At 37.3% G+C, this 26,285-nt stretch overlaps 1 long non-coding RNA gene across 1 annotated transcript in view; it reads right to left on the bottom strand.

The window, feature by feature from the left end:
- The window catches only part of LOC309686047, a 191,523-nt gene extending 186,188 nt beyond the window's left edge, over window positions 1-5,335 (bottom strand). The window contains exon 1 of the long non-coding RNA XR_014270509.1: window positions 5,323-5,335. This is a non-coding gene — a long non-coding RNA (uncharacterized lncRNA). The remainder of the gene's footprint in view (window positions 1-5,322) is intronic.
- Between the last annotated feature and the right edge of the window lie 20,950 nt (window positions 5,336-26,285).

Genomic DNA, 26,285 nt, shown 5'->3' with positions numbered 1-26,285 from the left:
TTCAAGCATCTAATGACTACTTTGTTCAATAGATTACATACCTATTCATCCTCAAGGATCTGGACCTTACTGACGACAAAAAAAGCTTGAAAGGTTTAATTTTGAAAGATACACATCTGGCACATGGTAACTTCCTACTTTCAAAGGCCCTATGTGATTTTTAACTTCTGCTATGCTGACAAAGCAAGGCTGGAAATCTGTGAGGGTGTATGAAATACATCCTCAATAGTCAAGCTTAGTGTTGCCCACTTTTTAAAACCCTTTCCAAAGTGCAAGGCAGTTCTACATTTTCTGTGATAGATTATATAGAGTATTTTCAAATTGGTTCTTTAAATTATCTCCAAATTATCAGCTAAAATCAATATACACTTACAGTGAACAGTGACAGAGCTGGGATACAAGGATAAGGACGAACAGCAGATGCCCAGAGTTGGTTTTCTGAAGCATGACAGAGAAGCACGGGGTACTTGAGTGGTTATATCTGAGACAGCTGATATAGCAAGAGATTAGGAGATTACTGAGAAAGTAGGTCCTGCAACACCTGGTGGTCAGCAAACAGGCAGATGCCATATCTTCTACACATAACTCGTATTTTGGTGAGTATGGTGGGTGCACAGCTCCTAAGGAGTGACTTGCTGTAGCAAAATGTCAAGAGAATCATGGTTTTCACATGTAGAGGAATACTACAGTTGCTGACATAATAAACCTAACATAGGAGACAGCAAACCCTGGAAATGAGATTTAGGCTTATCCCCTATAGATGCTGCTCTACAGCCAACTTCTAGTTTATCTCTAGATGTCTCCTGGGTCAGCAGGCACCTCAGCAGCCACTACCAATTGAAGGGATCGATTCCTGCTCCCTTGCTGCAGCTCCGCTGGAGGTGAGAAAATCCTGGCAAGCTAAAGTATCAGTATGGCTAAAGTTATCAGTATGGCTAAACACATGATCCTGGGAAGCTTTATATCACAGGGCTCTTTAAGGTTACTGACAGGGATCAACTTTGCAATTCATCTTTGGGGACACCTTCAGGAATCTCTTCTCATGATGTATCTGAAGGAATTTCTGTGATAGCAGAAATCCTCTAAACCTAAGATTAAGGCAGTAGAGTGAGTGAAGTTAGTGCACCTAATCAAAATTGGGCTCAAAAGTTACAGTAGGAAACAAGATTAGGTGATATATCACTATTTATTGCAAATTTTAAAAAGGAAAAGAAAGGAGTAAAAACTCAATAAAATGGTCCAGGCTAGCTAAAAGCTCATGCAAACAGGAGTAAGAGTACAAGAAATGGTTGCATCCAAATAAGTCAAAAAAGGGCATAAATCTGAAAAGTTAAAGTAAATAAATGTGAATAAAAGTACAAAAGATTTTTAAATTAAATCAGAAAATCATGTGTTTAATTCTGAAGGGAACAGTGTGTGCCAGAATATTGAGTTATACATTGCTTTATTGAAGAGTAGGTCAAGATCTTATCAGCTCTATTATGAGGAATGTCAATAAAAGGCTGTGCAATGATAAAATGTTTAATTAAAAATGAACATTGTGCAACATATGAACTCTTTGTATTATACAGAAAAAGGAGTCAAATGTATTATGTTCTCCACATTACAAATTGCACTGAATCATTTTCCCTCCATCAAACATCCTTATCACTATGAAATCTTGTATAAAAATAGATCTATTTATATTGGCTCCTTTACAAATTGGTTTAAGATTATCTACCTCCAGGGTACTTCAAATACTTTGAGAATCTAGGACAACTGCGTTGAGAAGAACACTAGGGTCTTGTTTTCTTGGTACTCTTCCAGTTGAATAAGTGGTATGCTTTGGCAAGTTAATTAACAAAGCAAAGGCTTAATGTGGATTCAGTTTGTTGATCAAAAAGTAACAAGAACAAGCAAGGTTAAATATTTTGGTTTATTACTTATATAATATACATGCATACAACATCACTCTCCTAAAGATCTCTAACAAGTCAGTAAAGAAGGTAACAAACTATGACACCAGGAAGAACATGCAGAATTAAATGCAGTAATACTTGTGGTAGACAGACGTCATGTTTCCTCCCTGGTGAAAATAATCTAACCATCTAAAAGAAGAGGGAGTGCCAATGCAAGGATACTTATCTATGCGGGTAATGTCTCAGCAAGGGATTTCAGGCTGGAAAATATGTTTTTTACATAGTTTTAACAGAGTGGAGCAAAATGAAGGGAGCATAAAATGGTAAATTAGCACCATAGGAATAGGCAATAAATGGCTTAATACATTCATGGCCTTCCCTCCTGGCATAACTTTGTATAACAGAGCATAACAAGAGCATTCTTATGGACACTTTGGCCTGAACATATAGAAAAGAAGATTTTTTTAAATATCCCTACCAGTCAGCTTCAAACCCTGAACATAAACAGAGATGTGTGCATACATATGCATATGCACACGTACACTGCACAAACTTTTTAAGGCTGTAATTCTAAAGACCCAGCTTGAACTGGGAGGGATTTTTAATGAAAACCATTATAAGTTTCCTAAAACAAGGTCCACCACTGGAACGGAATTTCCAGTAGGACGTGATGAATGAGCTCAATGAACCTGAGACACTGAAACAGAGAAATCAAATCAAATATTAGATGAGAGCACACTCAGAATTTTACATCTGTTCATTTTTCAAAGCAACAAATACTTGCATTAAGAAAATATCCCAGAGCCAGAAAAAGCTTTGACATAGCATTCATGTTTTTGACAATCAAAATTTAGCTCCACATGTCACACACCAATTTTAATATACCCTTATGCTTGCTCTTTACATTGAGTGGTATACAGTAGAGCAAAGAGCAGTTAAACAGCACATCAGCTGATAGGAAAGAAAAATTATGTACAAAATAAGAATTCTAATGCCCTTTAGTATAAAGTTTTGTAAGTTATGAATGACCTGTGGGCGATACAGGTTCCAACTGTAGGAGCATGAAAGAGTCTATTACTAAAGCAAGAATAATACTTAAAAACAACTTCTCACCCATAGACAATAATAAGCTTATCAAATCAAAACAGTTGGTACAGAAAAATCCACAACACACTCAAGGAAAGAGTTTGTGATTGTAGAAACTGGCAATATTAAAGAGCTATTAAGTGACCTAGTCTTTCCTCTCAGAGTTAAGCCTTGTTTCTTGCAGTCCGTTTTATACACTTCAACAAGCAGAGTAGTTTTATATTGTACCTTACCTGTAGGATTGCCCCCCATCCTTTGGGAAATTATTCTGAAGTCCTTCCTCTCTTTTTATCAGGTAGTATTTCCTGAGAGTCAGTCTATAATTACCCCTAACGGTACTGTCATATTTAAGGATAGAAAAATGGAGGTATAGAAAGGTGTTTTTCTTTGAGCATAGGATCCCCCAAACCAAGTACAAATAAACTTCAATAAGAGAAACTTATTACCTAAGAAGCAGATTTGGTAGCAATATTAAAAACTAAGTCCTCAGAGGAGGTCTAGGTAAAGGCATGAATAGAACAAATTCTTCACCAGGAGCCAGCAGAGATTCCCAGGGTCACGGCCTAGCTGAAGTTAAGAGAAAAACTCCTACTGATTTCAATGGGACCGCGATATCGTCCCCATATTTTGTTCACAGCATATTATCACACATGGAAACTACAAATGAAGCATCATGAGGTGAGGTGCCTATAATTTGTAATGTTTTCTTCCACTGCAATAGCCAAGACCTCTCCCTGAACTCCAATGGAGGCAAATTAGTTCCACACGTCACGTACCAACCATAATATTTTCCCTTTTACTTGGTACACAATGAGGGGATGCAGTACAGAGTACAGCAATTAATAGATTTCTTTTTTTGTGAAATAATGCATGACAGAACAACTCAGAAAAGATGTCGCTCACTTGAAAGTGGTGAGTTGCTAGCGCATGAGGAGGAGAAGTAGGAAAAGCAATCAGTGGACAGTAAGACAAATTAAGCCCTCACTACTGTCTTACATCTTCCTAGTGGTTGCCTTACTTGCTTCATTTCAACCCTCCTTTCCTTACAGGTCTCCAGGTACTCCCACTTACAACATCACCTCTGAATCTGGATTAAAATCTGCCATAACAGAAAGTGAATCAGCTCAGGTTGTACGGTTCCTTTCAAAAGAAATCGAATATATAAGACAGGACTGCAAAGCATAAGCAACTAGTGCATTTTGCATACCCTATAGTATCCTGCCAAGGGCTCAGCTGCCATTCCAGATGGTTGTGGGTCTATTGCAGGATTTGTGTCATATTTACCAGCCCCATGTTTAAGTAACAAACTCTCACCTCAATATGTCTTTTACCAGTGAGAGAATAGTAAACTGGAACCAATGCCTTTAGGCAGTATCTATTCATTGCACTGCACTTTGACCGGAGATGATGTGCGTAAATAAAATGCGAACGTTTCTCAAGATCGCTCTCATTAAACCATTCTATTAGGAAGGGACCTCGGCTATAGACTGCTAATTAAGATACGCTATTTCTGACAACACTTGTACGGGGCCTACAGAGTATACTTGTATTCACAGGTAACAATCCTAAGAAAGCTTTTGAACAAAACTGTGAGACTAATGAAAGCTCACAGAAGATTGTAGCCCAGTGTAACACCTGGATGTATTAATAACTCCTTTCAGCGGATATCAACACAGCGGAAGCCACCAAAACCAATGACAAATCAAGGTGAAAGGAAACATGGATCCAGCACAAAAATCTATTTTCACAACTGCCCCCCACCATTGTCATAATTCTACAGTTACCCTATAGCACTTCTTCAGGGTTTGCTAATCAAAGGGTCCTCTCCAACCAAAAGTCTCTTTCCCAGTTTCCCCAGTTCTAAGCTTTTCATATATATTCTTTTTTGCTTTCCTAGCTCCAGTTTGCTCTATCCCATATTTTGCAGCACCACGTTGAAGAAAGACCATATACACTTGAATCTTCTGCTCCTATTTCAATAGTCGTTAAAACTACAAGCAATGAATTTGGACCAGTATAGAAATCATTGATATTATAGACATTATTTTTTCTCACAGTCAATGATAAGAATTAAAATATATTCTTTTATTTCCTAGTTTCTGTTACTGATCATGAATGGTGTTTTTTGCTGTAGTGCAATGATGATATCTTGAAAATATCTTCTGCTGATAATTTTAGAGGTACAACCAAGTAATAGTAGCAACAGCTAAGAGATAGTAACATTTCTCCAAAATTTAGAAGACTTAAAATACCTGTTTGACTTAATTTATATTAAATAGAAAAGCAATTATGAAGAACTTCATCAAGCCATGCCCTTGTGGAAAAGAAAGAAACCTACCTTATTCCAACAGACCTCTTCCGTTTGCCAGTACTACTCAGTGCTGCATGTGGCATCACCAGAAAAATGGGACATCCCACCAGACAGAAGCTGACATCTACAGAAAATGTTACTTTCCAGGCCTGTAACATAAAGACAATGCACAGTTCTTTCAGAAGCAATGACTCTGTAAAAACGTTGCACTGCATAATTCCAAGATTATTGTTGTTCAATTCATCCCTATCAAGTCTGATCTTTTACAAGGGAAAAAAAAAAATAATAAAAGACTTTACCACTCCTCAAACTGGCAAACTCAATCTGACATCTAGAGTTCAAGCCATGTTTTTATGGGTTATATATCATCATCAGTAAAAGTGATTCAGTTTATAAATATAAAAAAGTGTCTTTCTTTGAAAAACTGATTCTCACCATTTACAAATAAAGACACTGTTACTTTGGTTTATGAGCTTTCAGTCTCAAAATATTCAGTAATTATAAAAGTGTGAAGACAGGCATTGTAGAGTTAGACATATGTGAACTAAAGAGGTCTATGTATGTCAAATTGAAGGTCATATTACTGGAATTTCATTAATTTTTCTAATAATGCATTAATCAAAGCAGAAATTGACTTCTGCTCCTAAATTCACATGGACTTGTATACAACCAATATAAACACACACAGAAAGGGGAAGTGGAGAAGGAGTTGATTATTAAAGAACAAGCTGAGACCACAAGGAATACAAATCCCATTAAAAGATATATAAAATTTATAAACATTATTTTCAGGCATTCTCTTTTCACAGTCATCAGCAAATTTTGAGCCAAATTCAAGATAGTGTGTAAACATGCATAACTTCAATAAAGCGGCAATCAATTTTACATGGTGTTAATTTCATCTTTTATTGAATAAAGTACCAATGACTTAATACAACCTTTATGCACTTCGCTTGGAGTAGCAGAACGTCACTAGCCCTCTTTTAACTAAAGGTATGCAGCCCACATTTAAAGTATATCATTTTAAGGCAAGGAGAAAATGTCTTGCAACAAGGTGTCTTTCTGTGTTTGAAGTTCTCTTAGTGACTGAAGACAGAAAATAAATATTTTCAATATTTTGTTCTAAGATGTTTGTAAACCAAGTGCCTACCTGCAGAATGCAAATAAAATATTTTCCTTATAATTGATGTAGCCGATAATCAAATTATTATTTCTCCAAGGAAAATTTCTTTTACGATTGAAAGCAATACATATTTTAGGTACGCAAAAATACAAAGCAAGTGATCCCAGTGTAGTGCACATCCCTTTCATTAACCCCAAGTGTTGAATTATGTCTATGTATTTATCATGCCTGGGTATCTACTTATACGGATACATATATGATTACAAGACTAAACCTCAGGAGACCCATGGTTCAAAATGTCAGCCATGCACATACTGTAGGTGAGTAGGTCCAAACAAGAAAAAAAGCCTGGCATGCTTCTAATTGGTTTTCTTTATCAGCATACACAGAAATCTCCACAGACAAAGCTACACACAGGTAAAATTACAGGGTTTCGATTACTTTTTGCATAACATTGTTAACCCTTGAACTACAGATTTTAATGCAATCAAGCACTGCCGTTGTTTTTTATGTGGCTTATGGAATACATTGAAATTTCAGTCCCTTAACTGGTAGCCATTCAATACAAAACTCAATAGTTGCGCCACAGTATGACATTCTCCTTCACTTCATGTAGTTTCAACCTGGTGAGAAAAGGGTATCTAAGTATGTAATATAAAAAAAAAAAAAAACCACATAATGAATTTCTCTACAACTGCTTTGCATACCATGGTGTCCTGACTCACTTCCACAGTTATAGTCAATCTTAGTAACAGGCATAGGAGAATAACCTGAAACATGTACTACTGCCTCCCTAAAAATCAGAGCTTTAAGGGGATAAACATTTACACAGATTTCTTAATGCAAGTTCATCTGTGTCAAAGTACATGTCAAGGTAAGCGTGCTGAAACTGGGTCCCACCAGCACTCTTTACTTCATAGCTGAGCAAACCTGACATTTAATATATAAATGATGAAGACAAAAAATAAAAGTCCATAGAATAAGAAATTATAAGGTATGTTCAAAATTTTAAAGTGTAAGTCTTTAATAAGGGACTATAGCACAACTATCTCAAATCAACATCTCATGGAGGGTCAGAAGTAGAGCTACAATCAAAATCAAAGTTTTTGTTCCCAAAGCAAAACAAAACCAAACTCAGTGAGAGACAACAGAGTTGTTGTTGTTGCAGGAGGGGAAAAAAATACCAAAACAAAATCTTATGATACTGAGACATTATATGCTAAATGCTATCTCAGTTCTCTTGGATAGGGAATGAGAATAACTTCTTATTGAAGGTAAGTGTAATAGGAACAAATTACCATGAAATATCAACGTCCTGCTGTCTTCCACGGTAAGGTAAAAGAGTAAAACGTATACAGTTAAACAGAATCTTCAAGCCCTGCCTAAGAAGTTTGAACCATTTTCTAAAGAAAAGTTGCAAAAAGTTTCTACTCACAGCCAAGCCCTAACTTCAACCAAGCTAGTGACCCATTCCTGTATTATTTCTTCTCTTTCAGAAGTGAAACCTTAACACCGCACTGTCAGGGCTGCCTCTTCTCAGCCAATCACCAGAGCAACACCTGAGGAACTAGAGGCTGGTCTTTTTCCAAAGTGTGCAGAAAAGAAAGGAGGACCGCAGGCCTGTTCAAAAGAATTGGTACAAACAGGAAAAGTAGATATTCTGAAAAATACATCCTGTTCAGTGCTGAACGGTCATGACTGGCTGAACAGACATTACAATGCTCTTCCCCCTTTTCAAGAATTGGTATGAAAGACCCAACAAATGACTATGAAGAATGATAACATTTAAAACTACTTGAGCAAATTTTATGACATTTGCAACTAAGAACACTGTTACTTTGATTATCATCTCAAAATACATAAAATGAGAGTACAAACTGCAGTCCTTCTGACTTAATTATAAATACGTTAGCACTAAAAAAATTCAACAGAGTAGAGCTTACTCGGAAAAGAAGAAAAAAATTGTTTTAAGAAGAAATGAGCTTTTTCTTCATACATGATCTGAAAGCCTTATGTGCTATTAATGCTCCTTGGATTTTCAATACCCCATCACACTGCAATGTGTTCCCATTCTAGCTTCAGAATGAGGTGACAGAAAATGACAACATTCATTTGGTCTGCTTGATCCCTGATCTTTTTCCACTTGGGGTGACATTTCTGAAAATCAGTTTGTTATGGAAAGCACCATCCTGTCTTTCTTCTTTTGGCCTCATTGTTTGTTTATTTACTTATTTATTGGTACTTCCTATGAACATTAAAAACATACTGCCTACGAACATGAGCTCTCAAATGTATCATCTCCATGTTGCATCGTTTTTCATATCAGGCAACCCAGCAGCTGAAGTTGTCTGTTCCAGTTAGGAAATAAACCTCACAGAGAGGGGACGGGCAGAAATGAAACATTGTGCCACTAATCAGAAGTAACTTGTATTTCTATGCTGCCATAAACAGCTGATTTTAATTTGCATTAGTGCTATCTCACCTTATTCTAAGAGACTTGAATAGATAAATTGAACTCAAATTACCTGGACGAATCTGTGACCTAATACGAGCACAGCAGGCAAAAAAGTTCCTACTGCACTAGTCTGAACATGGATTTATCCTAGCTTTGTCCACATGTTAAAATAAACACACAACATCTGAATTTACTATTGAAAAACTAAGAAAATATTTTATGAGTCATGTTTGGTTATTTCCAAAAGTAGCTATGCTAATAGTTCGAACATCTTAAACCAGTATCTCTTTGTTAGATAAAAGGAAATGTTCCTATCCTTGCTTTTGTGCCACCATTACAGCTTCCTTGATGTATCATTTTGCTAAAATACTCCTTCAGAATTCAATGCCTTGACAGTAGATAATTTACAGTCTGGTGATGAAAGTAAGGGAACAAACAAGAGCTGAGAGCTTATGAAATAGGGAAAGTGAACCAAGGTGTTGTCTTCTTCCTTCTTCTATCAAATGGCTATAGGCTAAGTCCTAACTTCTCTTTTTCGTGTATTATTTTCTTTGTCTTTTTCTTCTTTCCCAACAGTAAGAAACACTAGAAACCAGAACTTGACACACTTCCTCCCTAACCCTGACGTTTTTGTACTAAAAATGATTACAGTGCTCCAATGCAATCTCCAAAATTAATTGGGTAATGCAATTTTGGTGTTTCTGAAGTCAGCTCTGACAATGTAACTACTGGCTAACCCAAGAAGCAAGTCACTAAGATTATAAAGACTTATTTACTTCCTTATTTCACCAGTATTACTGCCTGAAATCCATTTTGGTTTCATCCAGAATGTGTTATATTGGTGAACTTGCTTAAGGATACCTGTACTTATTCTAACTGTCCACCTAAACTTTTGAGCAGACTTTCATTCGACACCAAAAAGTCTGCAGGCAAAGGCTTAATAAATTATACCTATTACCTTAACTGAAATATCACTAATTGGAGCAGAACGAGTGCAACACTTAGTGTCTACAGTTAAAGATGACATTTAAAGTAGGTCTGAATTCTCTTCTTCAGAGATGCACCCCAGAATTGGCACCCATCAAGCTGAGACATCATCGACTTGAATTTATAACAATGCAACAAGCCTTTTGAGCTGGCATCAGCAGAGCATGCATTTCTGAGAAACAAGACTTCACTGACTCAGATTCCGTCATCTACTTTGCTTTCAACATAAATTTTTCCTTATCTAGATTCATGAAAGGCAGATACTATGACAGTATGGCAACATGAAGAGGGGACAAAGAATATTCTGTTTGATTTTAAGGCATGATCAGATTTTTGTGCACCAAAAATTTAGGAATGTGAAAAAAAAATCACAATCTACAAAGTTTTGAAAAGTCTATAATCCAAATGCTGAAATTTAGCAGACTCAGGTTGTGAAAAAAGTGTTTTATGTGAGTCAACATTTGCTCTGCTTTTATTTTTGTAAATGGAAACTTCCAACTTCCTTTCTGTGTTTTTTTTTTTTTATTATTATTATTTTTAAAGTAAATACCAATTTCTTTCACTGACCAAGATCTAGATGGCTAAAACACTATACTTGATCTTCAAAGTGTCTGGAGTTGATTTGAAAATATGCAGCTAGTCCCCAGATCTTTGAACATTTTTAGAATGGAGCTCACAAATAGAATTCTGAGGTTTTCAAACATTTGAAAATATTTCCTAGATGTGCCGATTTGCCCTGAGAAAGGCCACTTCTCCCATGTCATTCAATCAGAAGCAGAAGTGCTAGGATTCTTTCCTAAAAGTGTTTAAGCTTGGAAAAATAATGAAGAAACTATATGTGGAATCATTTCTAGATAATATCCTTGATTCTATACCTACCTCAGTCTAATGAAACAAAAAAATTGCTGACTCCCAGGACTATGCCTGAACAACGGGGTGGGGGGAGGGGTTTCCCTTCTCATAAAGGACTGATAACTGATGTTCCTAATCTGGTAAATATATTAACTATCTACATACATTTATTACCCCTTCAGCCTTTATATTTATTTTAGTGTAGTTAAAGAATAATTTATTGTTATAATAACTATGATTTAAAAATTAGAACAATATCAAAGACAGAGATGCTTCTTTTGCTGAAGAGAAATTAAGTGGGAGATTCACAAAAGCAAAAAAAAAAAGGCTGGAAAACTGTAAACTTTGGGTCTATTTCCATTTTGAAAACCTCCTCAGCAACTGCCATTTGTTGACAATCAGTTTCATGACAGCAGACTATTGCACAAAATAAAGTTTGAAAATTAATTTGAAATTAATTTTTCACCAGTCACAGTTCTGGCACAGAGCATTTGTCACCCAAACAAATGTGTACTAGAATTAATCTTCATACTCTACAAGGCTTCCCCAGTAGCTTCACATCAGAGCAGATCACAGAGAATTATCGGATTTATTATCCTTTTATTGATCTTCTTGAGGCATTTGGATGGACTGATTCTGATATGCTACTCCTTAGACATATTAGATAGATTACTTAACAAATTTCAGGGCAGCTGACTGTGACCAGGTCAATATCTCACAGGAAGTTCTTGCTCATATATACCCATCACTTACCAGGAGCATGTCTTTTCTGATCTACAGCTGTCTTCTGATATACAAAACAGACTACAAACAGAGGAAGTTAAAGCACCCTTATTTTGTCTTTTGAATTTAGACTATATTTTTGGCTAAATAATATGCTGCTTTGCATAAATACTTTGAAAAATCTCCATTATGCCTCTGTTATCTATCAAAAGGAAATGTGTCTTCAGACATGAATTACTCTTACATTACCACTTTTTGCTTTTAAAAATGCCAACTTCTGACAAAACGGACAGCCTTCTGCAGCATGTTTTAGTTTGAACTGCGGAGCAGAACAAAAGGAAGGACAATTAGTAAGTTTTTAAGAGGTTACATGATTGAATCTGGCAAGGGAACGTGTGACTTACCACAGCAGATTCAAAGCCTGACACAACTGTTCCCTAACGGTGCTTAATACATCCCATGCTTCTGAAGTGGACAAAACTGCCCTCCCTACAGATCTCATCCTACTGCCCGGTAATAATGGGCAGCTCCTATTTTAATACTAGTCAGGAGCCTTTATACCCTACAGAGACCAAGTCTATGTCCAGCCTATGACTATGCATTTCTAAATCTGGACTTTGACCCTCAACTCGCCTCCCACTCAATCTGTAGGAGCCACCCCGCACAAACATCCTGAAATCCCAGGTCCCCTCCTGGTACAGTAGGCTGGGCTAACTCACGCTTGTCGCTCAGAGCCACGGGAGGCTGAGCAAGCTGGAGCTGGGAGGTCACTGTACAGCAAGTGGTAGCGACTAGCTCAAACACTCCCAAGTCCAGGGATGGAAGAGATTGTATCAGCCCAGGGAAAAGAAGGAGGACTCCTCCTCTTTCTCTTTTCTGTTCTTCAGCTCTGCCCTAAACTGAAGTAAATGCTGGATGGGAGGGAAGGAAGGAAGGAAGACGACAATATAAAAGTCCTCGGCATGCTTATCAGACCACTGTCTCAAGTTAGGCAACAGGGAATACTAAGGACAGGACTTAGTCCTAATTCCATTATGCATTATTCAGAACTGTAGGAGGACACCTTTATCAATGAGATGATGCCTGTGGAGAGAGACTTCTCTCAAGGCTGGTTTTCAGAAGTATTTCCTTCCAGCTTGCATTTTTTTTCTTTAAAAGTCATCCCAGTCACAGAGGAGGAAAGGCGATGTTATTGGCTAGTTTCTCTAACTCTTTTTTCTTATTTTAAATACAGAAATACAATTATTAGACCACCTGCTCAGACTATGAAAGTTGATCCATTTCTTTTCAGTGCATGAAAGGGTCAATACACACAAGTCCCTTTTAAAGAAAATGCCCTAACTGCCAGGCAACAGGTGATTTTGGCTACATCTTGGTACTGAGGACCTGATGCCCATGCTATGAAGATTTCAACTCCCACATTAGCTTAATCTGAAATTAAACTGGTTTACATGCTCCAAGATCCAATGCACAATAAACAGGGATGATCTTTTTCTGTAGGTCTGTTTCACATGCATCCATATGAACTGTGTCTGGAGTTAATGGAGACTTTATATAACCTTGGCGCATGTGCCAAGGAGTTGAGAAGAATGGCTGAATTATTGTTCAGATGATACTAAGAGAGAAGGTAACAAGTATACTCAGAAAAGCTTATTCACTGAAAACATTTCCCCAGAAAATTTCGACTGATTAACTCAAAATTATAAAAACAGACTAAAGAGTATCCAACTAGTAAGTTAATCTAAATATTTTCCAGACCAATTCAAGATAACAGCCCAAAGATAAATTTAGATATCTAGAGAGAGACAGAGATGGCAAGTACTTTTTTTCTGTTGGAACTATGAAAAGAAAAAAATAAAAGTGCTTTTCAGTAAAAAAAAAGTCTTCACACTACAAATCTTTGCCAGAGTTCTCTTATTTAAATTATGCAACTAACAAAAAGGAAAAGATTATGAAATATTTGAGAACGCATGGTCTTTTCCACAGAATTAGATGGACCCTAGATGGGGACAAGATGAAAAATTAAACGGAATTTACTCATTATGAGGTATTTAAAAGTCTCTCTACAACATGTTCTAGAAATCAAAAGTTTAACTGAGAATGTTTCACTTCTCCTTATCCAGATCCATACATTTCTGAAGGACTAGAAATTTAGAATCCACAGTTCACTGCTTTCAGTAGTAACGGAACAATTGATCCAACACACGCATGCTGGGATTTTCAAGGAAGTTTGAGGTAATAAAGTGTTCAAATTACTTTTAAATTCAATGCTAGTCAGAATTCTAACTCCCTGCGGCCTGTTGAAAATGCTATCTGTAACTTCCAATATCCTGAAACCAAAGAAATTAAAATTTTGAAAAGTCTTTTGTGAACTAGTAACTATTGATTATTTAATGGCTGATTAAAATTTCTTACTAACTTCCTCCAGAATTTCACAGCAGGAACATTAGCACTCATATTTCTATTTTTCGTAAATGTCAATTCCATATGACATTGTGTGTTATTCAACATGAAAGATATCTGGAAAATAACCCTGCATAGCAGGAGGCTATGGCATAAAAGCTATCCACTGAATGCTACCATCAATGAACCAGCAAAAAGTTTAGCTAACAAGTAAAAATATGAGCCTTTCATAAAAACATATTTTATAAAGTAGAACTTCTTCATTTTCAGAAAAGAAAAAAAGTTGGAGATTCGGATTTGCATCCCTGTTCTGTTCAAGCACAGCAAGAGGCATTCGGGATTCCAGCCATTCCAGGATAGCTTCTCCTATTCCCATGTGCTCCGCCCTTTATCCATGTGCTACACCAAAAGGCATGAAAAGCCATGCTTCTGTTGCAATGAAATGCAAAAGCAAAATTAAACAACACATAATGGTTTTATGAAACTAAATTCTCGGCTTTCAGCCAGCTCTAGGGCTTAGGGTGTGACCTGCAATCACATGAGTAGCTAAAGTCTAATACTTGAGAAATTGGTCCCTGCCCTGTCCCACAGACTAAGTCCAGTGCCAGCTCCTCTTCTGCCCAAGGCAGCAGGAGCCTATCCTTGACTCTTTATTACGGGGACAGCAAAAGGCAATTTTATCAACACTTCTGAGAAGCTTTTAGCCAGCTGTAATCCTTTTTTACAATTTATAAAATCTGAAGACTGCACTTCCTGGTTGGGAAGATTTTGTGCTCATAAGAGATTATGTAGGAAGAGATTTAGGGTGCACAGACCTCACTGGCAAGTTGCACGTGGTCCTTCAGTTGATACTTTCAAGAGTTGGGAACATCTACAAGGTATGATGAGGCTTGGGAATTTCTCTGTATAAGCATTGCACCTGGAGAAAGAGACCAAGCTGTGTTTGGTCTGCTAACAAATATCGAATAGCAAATAAACTTTAGTATTTCAATGCAGAAATAAAGAACAGCACTACTTGTTTGCTTGCCAGGTCAATTTTATTCCTGTTTTAAATTTGAAGAAATGAGGGCACTGGGAAACTGTGCAACTTTCCATCAGTAAAAGAGTAGGCGTTAACTAAATCCAAGATTCCTAACTAATGTGTATCCTGCCTATAACTGCCTTCATTGCCTTTGTTTTCTCTGCAGGGTACGTTGGTTTCGTCCTTCAAAAATCTCTCTTGCATGTGAGAACTGAAACCCTGATCAAACAAGATACAAGCAGAAAAATTGAAAAGGTCTTAAGAGGCCACAAATAATATATCCAAGCATGAAATGCCCCAAGTTTATAGAGCAAAGAAAACATTTTACAATATTTGTAATCAACATAGGGAGTCTTTTATCGCTTTGCAGAAATCTACGCCAAGAAAAAATTGCAGCTCTTTTATTTTTTAATGACGCAGCATGCTGTTAATTTGGGTATAATGCCAAAAAGCTCTGTAGTGACATTCAGGAAGGAGTTGTCTAGAAACCCCTCAATGTCTTAGATAAAATTGAATCTGAATGGCTAAACCAATTTGAAAACAAATCAATTTAAAACTGATTTTGTCCGCAACATGCAGTTTTTTAACAAACATCTATCACTTCAACAGAGATACTAGCAACATCCTTGAACCCAATACGTTTATTCTGTTCCCGATGTTGCACACAAAACACCTTTCTGGTACTACTCAGACTACAGAGAAAAGGAATATCTGAATCCTTCCTCTTTTGTTGTCTCATTCGCATCATTAAAAACCAAATCCACCTCACAGCTAGAGAAACACTTTGGAATTTCTGGTTTCTTGCTTATTCGTCAAAATCATTCTCTCTCTCACCTGCAGTTTTAAGGTCACACCGAGGCTCCCCACCCAGCGTCTCTTCCCTTCAAGCCTAAAAAAGGTCAAGACTGGCTCGAAATCTCACCAAAAAGATGTGTGTATTCTTGCATTTTATATCCAGATGCCGCAGATAGAGGGTGGGAAGGAAGAGGGAGACAGAGAGTTGTTGAAAGTACCTGAAGGCAGCTGAGAGTCAGCCCACACGGCCCTCGGGGGCACAGGGCAGCCCAGGAAGGAGACACAAAACAGATCTCACTTGTCTTCTCCTTTCATGCAAAAGGCGTTTTTTTACTCTGTGTCCCAAAACAGCTCTTTCCTAGGCAGTTTTACACTTGTTCCTACTGTCTCAACAAACGACCGACCGCACCCCAGCATGCCCACCGTTCTAATATTATGCTATAGGGAAGCACTAGTCCTCTGCTGGAAGGCTGCATAGCTCAAAATCGGAACTTTGCCATTAAAAAAGGCAGCCATGCTGCTCGTCGCTAAGCAAAATTGTTCAACACAGACTGGTTACTTAGGCATTAATTGTAACTGAAAACAGAATTATAGTCTGATTTTTAACAGATTTTTAATCTAGCAGTTGGCACGTTTATACGTACATATAGACATACACACACATAGATGCATTATTAAAGTCTCGCTTGTCATTATTTGTAAACGTTACCACACTCCATCATATACATGCTGTGTACATACAGCTATTACACTTATTTTATCCTGTGAAGTTAATGATAAGCCTGACAAAAAATCCACTCGACTGCAGCAAGCCTCCAGATGTTGGCACAGCGTAGTCAGTGCAGGTGTTGCACTCACCACTTTGTGCATTGCACAGGGATGGGAATGGTACCTCTTTCCAAGGAATCAGTGAAAGGTCAAAACCTCTCAGAGACTGTCTTACACTGACTTCATTACACTGCTGCCACCTTCCACACACATCAAGAAAACAAACCGACTGTATAAAGCACAGTACATCTGTGGCGAGACAGAGACCTGTCACGTATTTCTATGGCTTTAATAACCAAGCATCAAAATAAGAACACCCAATGGTAAGATATGTAAGGACAAATGGTTGAAAATTAGGAGGTTTTATCTTCCATAAAACTGTGTGAATAATTAGCCACCTCAGTTCCAGTCTCCATCTCTGAATTTCCACAGGAAAAAATCTTGAAAAAAGCATCAAAAACCAAAGCAAATAAATTGTATTGGTTGACAAAGCAATGACCCTAATTTTTTTTTTTAAATCAATCCCTTTTAACTCCTAAAAAATAATATGTTGTTTCTTCTATGGTACTTCCAAAAAAACCCATGTAAACCCAGACAGCAAATGACATAACACTGTCCTATCGCTCCAGTAGTTATGATCTGGCCCTGGACATTAATGTGAAGCAATACAAAGTTTCCTGTTACACTTTTTATTGCTTTTGAATCCAGCCTGAAACTTCACCTTAAGCTTCTAAGTACCGCATTAATCACATCCTTGTTTTTTGCGTTGACATAAAGATAGCATAAACGTAAAGAAAACAATGATTCGATATTTTTGAAAATCTGAAACAATATAATCTTTTGTCCTCTCTACTCACCCTTTTATAATTACACTTACATTAGTTCTTATCAAAACAAATCGCTACTCAATTACAGTGCTTTCAAATCAAGGAGAAGAAAAGGCATCTGAAGAAATGCAAAACTATTTTTGTTTCAATTTAAGTTTCAAAAGGAAGCATAGAATCAGACTGTTTCATTTATTCTGAAGCATTCAAAAGTTTCTCCAAAATGTGCTTTCTGTTTTCTCATTAACTTTTAAAGCATCTTAAATTCACTGGGGGAAGGGGGGCGGGGGGAAGAAAATAATTATTACAAAAACCCAAACACCCAAAACCCCAAGATAATGCGCTTAGTTTCCTTTCCAGGAATTGAGAAGAATTTGTTCTACTGTTCATTCCTTCATGCCTGTATTTCTTTGTTCTGCAAGGATTTTCTGTCCTTACAGGGGCGAGCAGGGAAAATATTACCCTGTCCTAGAATTTCTGAAGCTAAAACAAAATCATATCTCTATGACAAAATCTTACAGGATTGTTCAACAGCCACAAAGTGCTACAAAAGGACGATATTTCCTGTTACATGACAAAGAATTTAAAATAATTTCCATTAATATTATAGGGAACATTTTTGGATCCATTCCTACTACGTCCTTGTAGAAAAGTCCTATGGGACAGAAGAAGTCATTCAGGATATTAATAATATTTAATTTTACAATTACAAAGACATTTCATCTGACCTGAAAGTTCAACATTAAATTTCCAAACTGGATTGAAAAATATAGGGTTTCTCAATGAAGCAAAATGTAATTTTTCAATTAAATAAAAATGGAACTTTAAATGGTACGTATATTTAAATATTCATTAAAGAAAATAAAAAACCTCTTTATTCTATGTATTTAGTTGATTTTATATTTTAACCATAAGTAAAGAGAGGCTAAAACAGTTTGTCTTTTTAAAGGGTTTGTATCATTTTCACAGAAGAAAGACGCTGATGGAAGCCTTAAGTTACTATTTCAGTTCATTCTGCCAATTGAACAGCTTGTATAGAACTTATTTCAAACAGATGCCTTATTAGGATGTTTTAAAAATTTTCAAAAAGTAGATCTGAGGTATTTTGAAGACATTATTACTGTTATTAGAACAGTTTTATGTATATAATACATTTTCATGGAAAACAATATAAAGCAAATTGAAATAGTTTCATAAACAATTTCACATAAATTTCTGAAATTTTACGGGAGCTCTGTGGAGCTACAAAATATTTCAGATTCATCGCCCTCTCTCAAAATAGAATGAAATTTTAGGATTGTAAACAGTGGTAAATTTAAGTCTAAAGGCTTCCATTAATCTTTATAAAGAAAATTAGTGAATAACCTTGCTTACGTATAACGCAATACATTCAAAATGCAAACGGTTTATAACCTATGTACCAGAAAGTCATTAATAACAGCATCCAGCAAATTCTTTGAATCGTATCTACACCAACACCTAGGTACCTGAGCCTTAACTTTACTTCCGTGTCTCAGTGGGATTACTCCAGGAGTGAAGTTACTCCCTGTGTTAGCATCTGTTAAATGAGATCCATAATTACAGCCGGCAGTTGGAAAACTGAAGCAAAAATGAATTAGCATTTCAAATATTTCTGTATATATACTATTCCCATGTCACCAATTACAGTCCCATCTGTACAAAATGGTAGCAAAAATACTCGTATTTTAATATCTTTCCCTTTCATCTCTAAATACTTTGCTGACATTAAAAAATAATTTCAAAAACTAGTTCCTCGCTAGCCAACACCCTATCAAACGGTCAGCATTGCTATCACAAGCTACAATGCGTTAAGGTAGTACAAACTACTTCCTAATGTCGGAGTGAATTCATTTCAACAGCAGTACAGCTTTCATCATTTTTGAGTTGTTGACCATGTTAACCATTACGAATTTTTTCATACATAGGAAAAAGAAATATTATGAGCGTGCTATTGGATAGAAGAAAGCAGGAAGGTAAGTAATCTTAGAAGACGAGCTTTTTCTACAAACTTGGGCATATTCTCAGTGTTTTTTCTTCTTGCTATTTCTCCCCTTCTTTTTTACTCTCCTGCTTCTGTGGTAATACTAATTCACTACAGTATTTAGAAAACTCAAGATAATAAAATGCTCAAATAATGTGCATGCTGCTCGAAAAGAAAGCTGGAGCAGCCCCAGTTTATTTTTTAAGAAGAAAACTTGAGGACAAAAGCAGTCCAAAAGTATACGCCATTTAATATTTTACAGAATATATTCCTACAGAATATACTCTGCGTTTTTGAAGAATAAATCTCTCTTACTAGAATACTTGTGTCTTGTCAAAGAGCTTGAGAAAATGATGATAGTTCAAGCCAAGGTAGCCTAGCTAATCACTTTATTCAATTAAATGGAAAAAATAATAACACTGTATACTTTGTTATATTCATGTGTTAGCTTCCAGAGAAACACTCTAATGTTATCAGAAATACAAAAAGCTTTAGTATAACAGACAAATTTTGCAAGTTATCATAGAAAAAGTTTTACCTGTGGGAAAGTAAAGAAAAAACTCTCAATTGAGAAAGTCAAGAAAAAAGGTTTTATTTTAACAAAATGAAATTTTATCTGTTTTAAGAACATACTCAGACCAACTGATTTACTGCTTCTCTGTACAACTTTAAGGCAAGAGAGATTGTATCAAACTATTTGGACTCAGTAATTCAAGAAAAATAGAATGCAAACTCTATAGTGAGAATAAAAATAGTTACCTGAAAACAAAGAATCACACAGCATCTTTATCTTAGAACTCTTCTGTTATATTTCAACTGAAATAATTTGATTTCAATAAAACTGATACCTTTGCGTTCTGTACAAAGGTAAATAATTTACAAACACACACAGGAAGTATCCTTCAAAAGCAGGCAGTTAGTGAATTGTCAGAGATTAAGAAGTTTGAGAAAAATTTTAGTCATAAATGAAGAAACAACAAACAATGCTTCAATCTGTGTTGCATTACAAAGCTTCATTTTACATTATTAATTTGAAATTTAATGGTGTATCTGAAACAGATAGGTGTCAATTCTGCAAGCTCCCAGGAGTCCCACCAGCTTGAATACATTTTCTTAGATAAACAGGACTATCTACAAGTACAGTCATTTAAGGAACCAGACACCCCACCTCCTCCCCGAATATTTATGAAATACATTAAAACAGGAGACAAGCCCTGCCTGGGTATAACACTTCTGTTGTGATGCACTATGTTTACTCTGCAGCATTGTATGTAAAAGCCTACCTCATTGTAAAGCTCTATTGTAAATTTTCATGCAAAAATATTTTGAAGTATTCCTCAAATCCTGTGAACTATAATAAAAACCCAAATACTGGATCACAGACACTGCTATGAATTATGTTGTTCAGTGCCAAAAATCTGTGCAACAACATCAGCTTATCATACTTATGAGGCTGAACATTTGCCATGTGAATAAATTTAATCGCAGCTAGTCTCTTCACAACTTGGAGAAAGTGGGATTTTGTATAACAAAATCTTAAACTTTTATACAAGATTTAGTAGGGATCTGATGACCTAGTTTGGGGGGATGACTACTCCTAAAAGTAAGTGTTTGTATGTTTCAAATACCAACTTAAATCTTTTTGTGTTAAGGATACACGCATGTGAAACCACTGGCTAATCAGTGCTCGAGTATAGCTGAAACACTGTGTTTCCATGGATGAAACAGTTAAGGGGAACAGGCAAAAACGCTGTAAAGAGTTACACGGATTTTAATGTTTCCTCCCTCCCGTTCACAGCTTAAAATGTAAAGTTGTCAGACGTGTAGCTTATCAACCAGAGCGTTTTGAAAAAAACAAGTATACAAAACTAAGCAGTCGCCAGACAAGCAAAGCGGTAAAATCTAATAGCTTATTCACTCGGTGACACACGATTCTGTGGGAGAAGGAATACTTTTATTTAACAACCTGGTATTCCTTTAACGGAGACAAACGCTGCATCAGGAGTGACATAAAGGGAAGACAGACAAGACGACCATTTCTCTCCTCACAGAATAATAATAATAAAAAAAATTAAAAACAAAAACAAAAGAAAACAAAACAAACCCGAACAAAACCGAGCCCCCAAACCATTATCATGTGAAACAGAAAAGATCTCGAAACGCAAAGTCAACAGAGGGACAAGCAGGTGTTTGCATTCTCTGCAGTTTAACTCAGGGATTTCATTGTGCGCTTCACAGAAAGAAAAACGGTTTCATTTGGAGATCATACAGGGAAACAAAGAATTCCAACAAGGAGCCCCGATAAACATCTTACACTGTTAAACATCTTCACCAGGAGAGAGAGAAAAATCTCCCGCCCCCGTCCCCCCGTCCCCCCCGTCCCCCCTAGTTGCAAGCAACCGTGGACATCTTTTGTTCCCTGATAAATATTTGCCTTTGTCTTTTGTGATAAGGTCTGCTGCCTTCGCTTCGCACAAAAAGCGCCCGGTTGATTCTGTATAGAAAACATTTAATTAAGATCATTTCCGATTTTCTAGCCCCCCGTGCGCTGAGGAAAAAGAGGAGGGAAAGGGGCAGAAACCCCGGCACCCGCTGGCTGCCGGGAGGGACCCACGGACGGCGGCTGCCGGAGGGGACAGCGCGGGGGGACGCGCCCCTCCCGCGGCGCTCAGTCCGCCCCGGCACCGCCGGGGGCTGCGGGGAATGACGGCCCCGCCGGGCCGGGCCGGGCCGGGAATGGAAGGGAAGGGGAGGAAAGGGAAGGGAAAGGAAAGGCCGTGCCGGGGCGGGCCGGGCGGGCAGGCAGCCCCGCAGAGTCCTGCGGCGGCCCCTGGGAGGCCGATGGTGCCCGGTCCCCCGCGCAGGCGGAGGGCACCGCGCTCCCCCGGCCCGCCGGTTTCAGCATCTCCGGCGGCCCCCGCAGCCGCCAAACAGAGGTTTGGGAAATCGTGGGAGGGGACACTGCCGTTTGCGCTGGCTGGAGAGGAAGGAGGAGAAAAAAAAAACATTTGGGTTTTTTTTTTGGGGGGGGGGTGTTTTGTTGGGTTTTTTTTTTTTGGTTGGTTGGTTGGGGGTTTTTTTGTTGTTTTGGGTTTTGTTTTGTTTTGGTTTTGGTTTTGGTTTTGTTTTCCGTGGGATTAGACCAAGTTGCTCTTCACACGACTCTTTTTTTTTTTTTAATCTTTTTAGAAGTAATGTACAATTTGGGTTTTGCCTCTTTGTCAAACGTCAAGCTTCACCAAACTGTCAAAATCTGCTTACCAAACCGAAGAAAAAGGGCAGCTTTAATGATTTTTAAAATATTCTGTCAAAAAAAAAAAAAAAAAAAAAAAAAAAAAAAGCCGTGCCAGACTCTACAGATTCTGTAACATTAGTTCTCCTAGGACTTCACCTGTTTTGTGTACTGGAGTTAGAATCCACAAAACAGTTCCTACTGCTGTAGCAGTTTGAAATACTGAAAAGTAAATCTAGCAAATAAAATCATCATTATGTGTTTACACACATACACACACACAGGGTACACAACTTCCAAAGCTCTTAGTCCTCATGTGCATGTTCATTTACTGGAATTAATGCTCTTTATCATGCTGACTGCATGTGGGACCCAATCCTGAAATATTCCTGCGTGCCAGGTCCTTATAGCAATAGTATCAAATGTGGATTCACTACAAGTCTAAGCTTCTCAATAGAGTTACCACCCTGTAAACCTCAGGACAACATACCCACTCACAACCACAGAGTTATTACTTCTCTCTGTATGAAATTTTGCTAAGAAATATCAACAAAACTAGTAGTCTGAAATAGTAAGAATTAGAATGCAAAATTTAAAAACACATGCTATAAGTAAGAAGAAGTATAGCAAAGATAGTCCACTAGGAAATACGTGCAAAGTTAGGAGAGAGAACATTCCTGCAATCCAAATATAAAACACAGGAGATGAGCTCATACTGTGGACATGACACAGTCCTGAGAGATTTTCCTTTCATTAAATATTCAGAAAGCACAAAGTCGCATTTTTTTCCTTCAAACTTTAGCACAATAAACTACATTTCTTTAACGTTTGTACTGTGTTTCAGAGAGCACAACTAATTTTTTTTTCTCCAGGAATATCAAACGTTTTATTTCATGAATGAATTTCAGGACTGATTCATTGTGTGACACTAAAGATAACACCATAAACAGAAAAAAGATGGTTAATGTAAATAAATCAAAGTCATTCTATACTTCTGCGGTCATTTGTCTCCCCATAAGTACACATGTGAAAGATAGAATTTGCTAAAAGCAGCAATTTAAGAAGTCTATCACATTATTGTTCCGAGTAAAAAAACAAGAGCAGAAAGTGCTAACAGTATCATCTTACCTGCCTTTTAAGCAAAAGTGTAAAAAACACAACACACAAGAAAGGCTGCAAGCTGACAAAGACTCTGGATTAGCGACAGCAATTGACCCAGTGAAAATGAATCTGACTCACTTTTTTCTTTAAATGAAACAGATTACTCCCCTACATATTGACACATCAAAAATACGATTACAGCTCAACTTGAAATTACAGTGCGTACCATACACCTCTATGCTCTTAGCAGGTTTGCTCATCAAAGCACTCTTTCAACAAGAAGTATTTTTTATGATCCCATAAATGTTGTGCTAATAGTTTTGAACTGAGAAAGGTAAATGCACCTTATGTTAGGCCCCTTTGCATAGACTCATTTTATAAGCTCTCTGGTAGCTGATGAGTAAGAGTCCTATTTTTTTAACGCCCATTAGTAGTGAAAAGTTTTAAATTAGATGCCCTGCTAAAAGTCTTGAACTTCCTAAAATTTAAGTGTGAAACTAAAGTTAGTTTTATTAGCAGCACTATAAATTTCACTGGAGCGCATCAAAGTGATTTAATACATATATTAATACATATTAATATCTGTAAAAGCAATACCTAAATTTACAGTATTTTTGAAGTAACATGATACAAAATCTTTGGCATGTCTCTGTTTTGTATATGTGTTTGCAGTAGGATTCAATGAAGGATGCATTTACAATTTACAGGGAGGAAATTCTGTAATGAATGATAATGACAGTACCACAAACAAAAACCGTCTTTTCACAGTTTGTGTGACTTTGATGACAAAGAAAGCCATAAACAAGACCAAATAGTGTAATGGGATTAATCCAAGATTATCTTAATTGATCCTCTCCATAAGTACAGTGAAACCACATTCACTTAAGAGCATTCAAGAGGATAATGAGTAAGCAGGAATTACCTAACTTTAATGTCAGCATTGGGCTGACAATATCAAACAACCATTCAGAATACTGGACACAAATTAAACTAAGATAAAGATTAAAAGCTTCTGTCACTTACAGAAGGACCACCAAGAGACCTACCTATGTTTCAACTTTTGTTTATATAAGCAGGACAGATAAAGATAGCTGTAAACTTGAGACTACTTCAGTACGCCAGGGATACACTTCTAAGCATATACTTATACTCTAGAAAAGTGAGATAAAGCCTTTTCCAAAGGTGATCTGGGTAATATATTTGCATACAAAGTCTGAGGCTGGAAGAGAGATGTTTTTGTGTATCAAACAAAGTGTGGTAGGACTATTTGTAAGTGGTTCAAATATATTTAAGAGGTAAGGAAGTGCCCTTAGTACCTACTCCAATATCTGGCCATTGTTTAAATAAGACATGACTAAACAACCTTAACTGTTAATAATCAAGGAAAGCTAGAAACTTTACTTAAGGAGCTATGGATCATAAGTTAATCTTATCTTTATCAACTCAGTGGGACAAAGAAGGAAACAAAGGCAAATACGTAACACACAAAACACTCTGCCTATCACTGGCAGGTCAGGCATGCTCCATACAGAACAGAAAAAATATTTATATAAAGTTTTTCCTAGGAAAAAGTCTTTTGTTTTTATATAACAGTCATTACTTTTATTTTTGTTGTGTTGCATATTTATGCTGTTGAGGGTTTGGGGGTGCTTAGTTTTAACTTAAGTCATCTGTTCACATCATATATTCCTTCATAGATGCTGTTCACATCATATATTCCCCACAGTCCAAGTTTACATTTTCTGATTGAAGATACACACAGAGAAACTGTCTGAGTGTGCGGGGACCGGGTTGGGAAAGCTGAAACCCACGTGGAGTTGAATCTGGTGAGGAATGTGAAGGGCAACAAGAAGGGCTTCTACAGATATTTCAGCTGCAAAAGAAAGACAAGGGAAAATGTGGGCCTGCTGTGGAAATGGAGCAGGGGACACGGTGACAGGATACATTGAAAACACCAAGGTGATCAATGCCTTCTTCAACTCTGTCTTTACTGGTAAGATAGGAATCCCAGGCCCCTGAGACATCTGAAGCAAGGAAGTCTTAGCCTCAGTGGAGGAGGATCAGGTTAGGGAACATTTAAATGAAACGAAGTAGATGTAAACAAGACGCTGGGGCCTGACGGGATCCACCCATGAGTGCTGAGGGAGTGGACTGATGCCCCTGCAAGGCCACTCTCAATAGTTGCTGAAACGTTGTGGTGACCGGGACAGGTTCCTGAGGACTGGAAGAAAGCAAATGTCACCCCCCATCCTGAAGAAGGGTCAGAAGGAGGATCCAGGGAACTACAGGCCGGTCAGCCTCACCTCAGTCCCTGGGAAGGTGTTGGGACAAATCCTCCAGAAAAACATTCCAAACATATTACAAACAAGGGAATGATAGGAGTAGTCAACATAGGGACTGCAAAGGGAAAATCATGTCGGACCAATCTGAGAGCCTTCTGTGATGAAACGAGATGTGCACATTTATCTTGATTTTAGATATTTAACATGGCCTCCTGTAACACCCTCGTCAACAAAGTAATGAAATATGGGCTAGATAAGTGGACAGCAAAGTGGACTGAAAACTGGCTGAACTGCCAGGCTCAAAGGGTTCTGATCAGCACAAAGTCCAGCTGGAGGCCAGTCCCTAGTAGTCTGCCCCTGGGACAATATTTTTTAATCATCTTCCTCAATGACGGAGGTGATAGGACAGAAGGCACACCTAG

This window comes from Vanellus vanellus, assembly GCF_965231255.1.
Source record: "Vanellus vanellus genome assembly, chromosome: 1".
In the NCBI taxonomy this organism is placed as follows: Eukaryota; Metazoa; Chordata; class Aves; order Charadriiformes; family Charadriidae; genus Vanellus; species Vanellus vanellus.
Note: the sequence above shows the minus strand (reverse complement) of the source record. Positions and strands in the feature narration are given on the sequence as shown.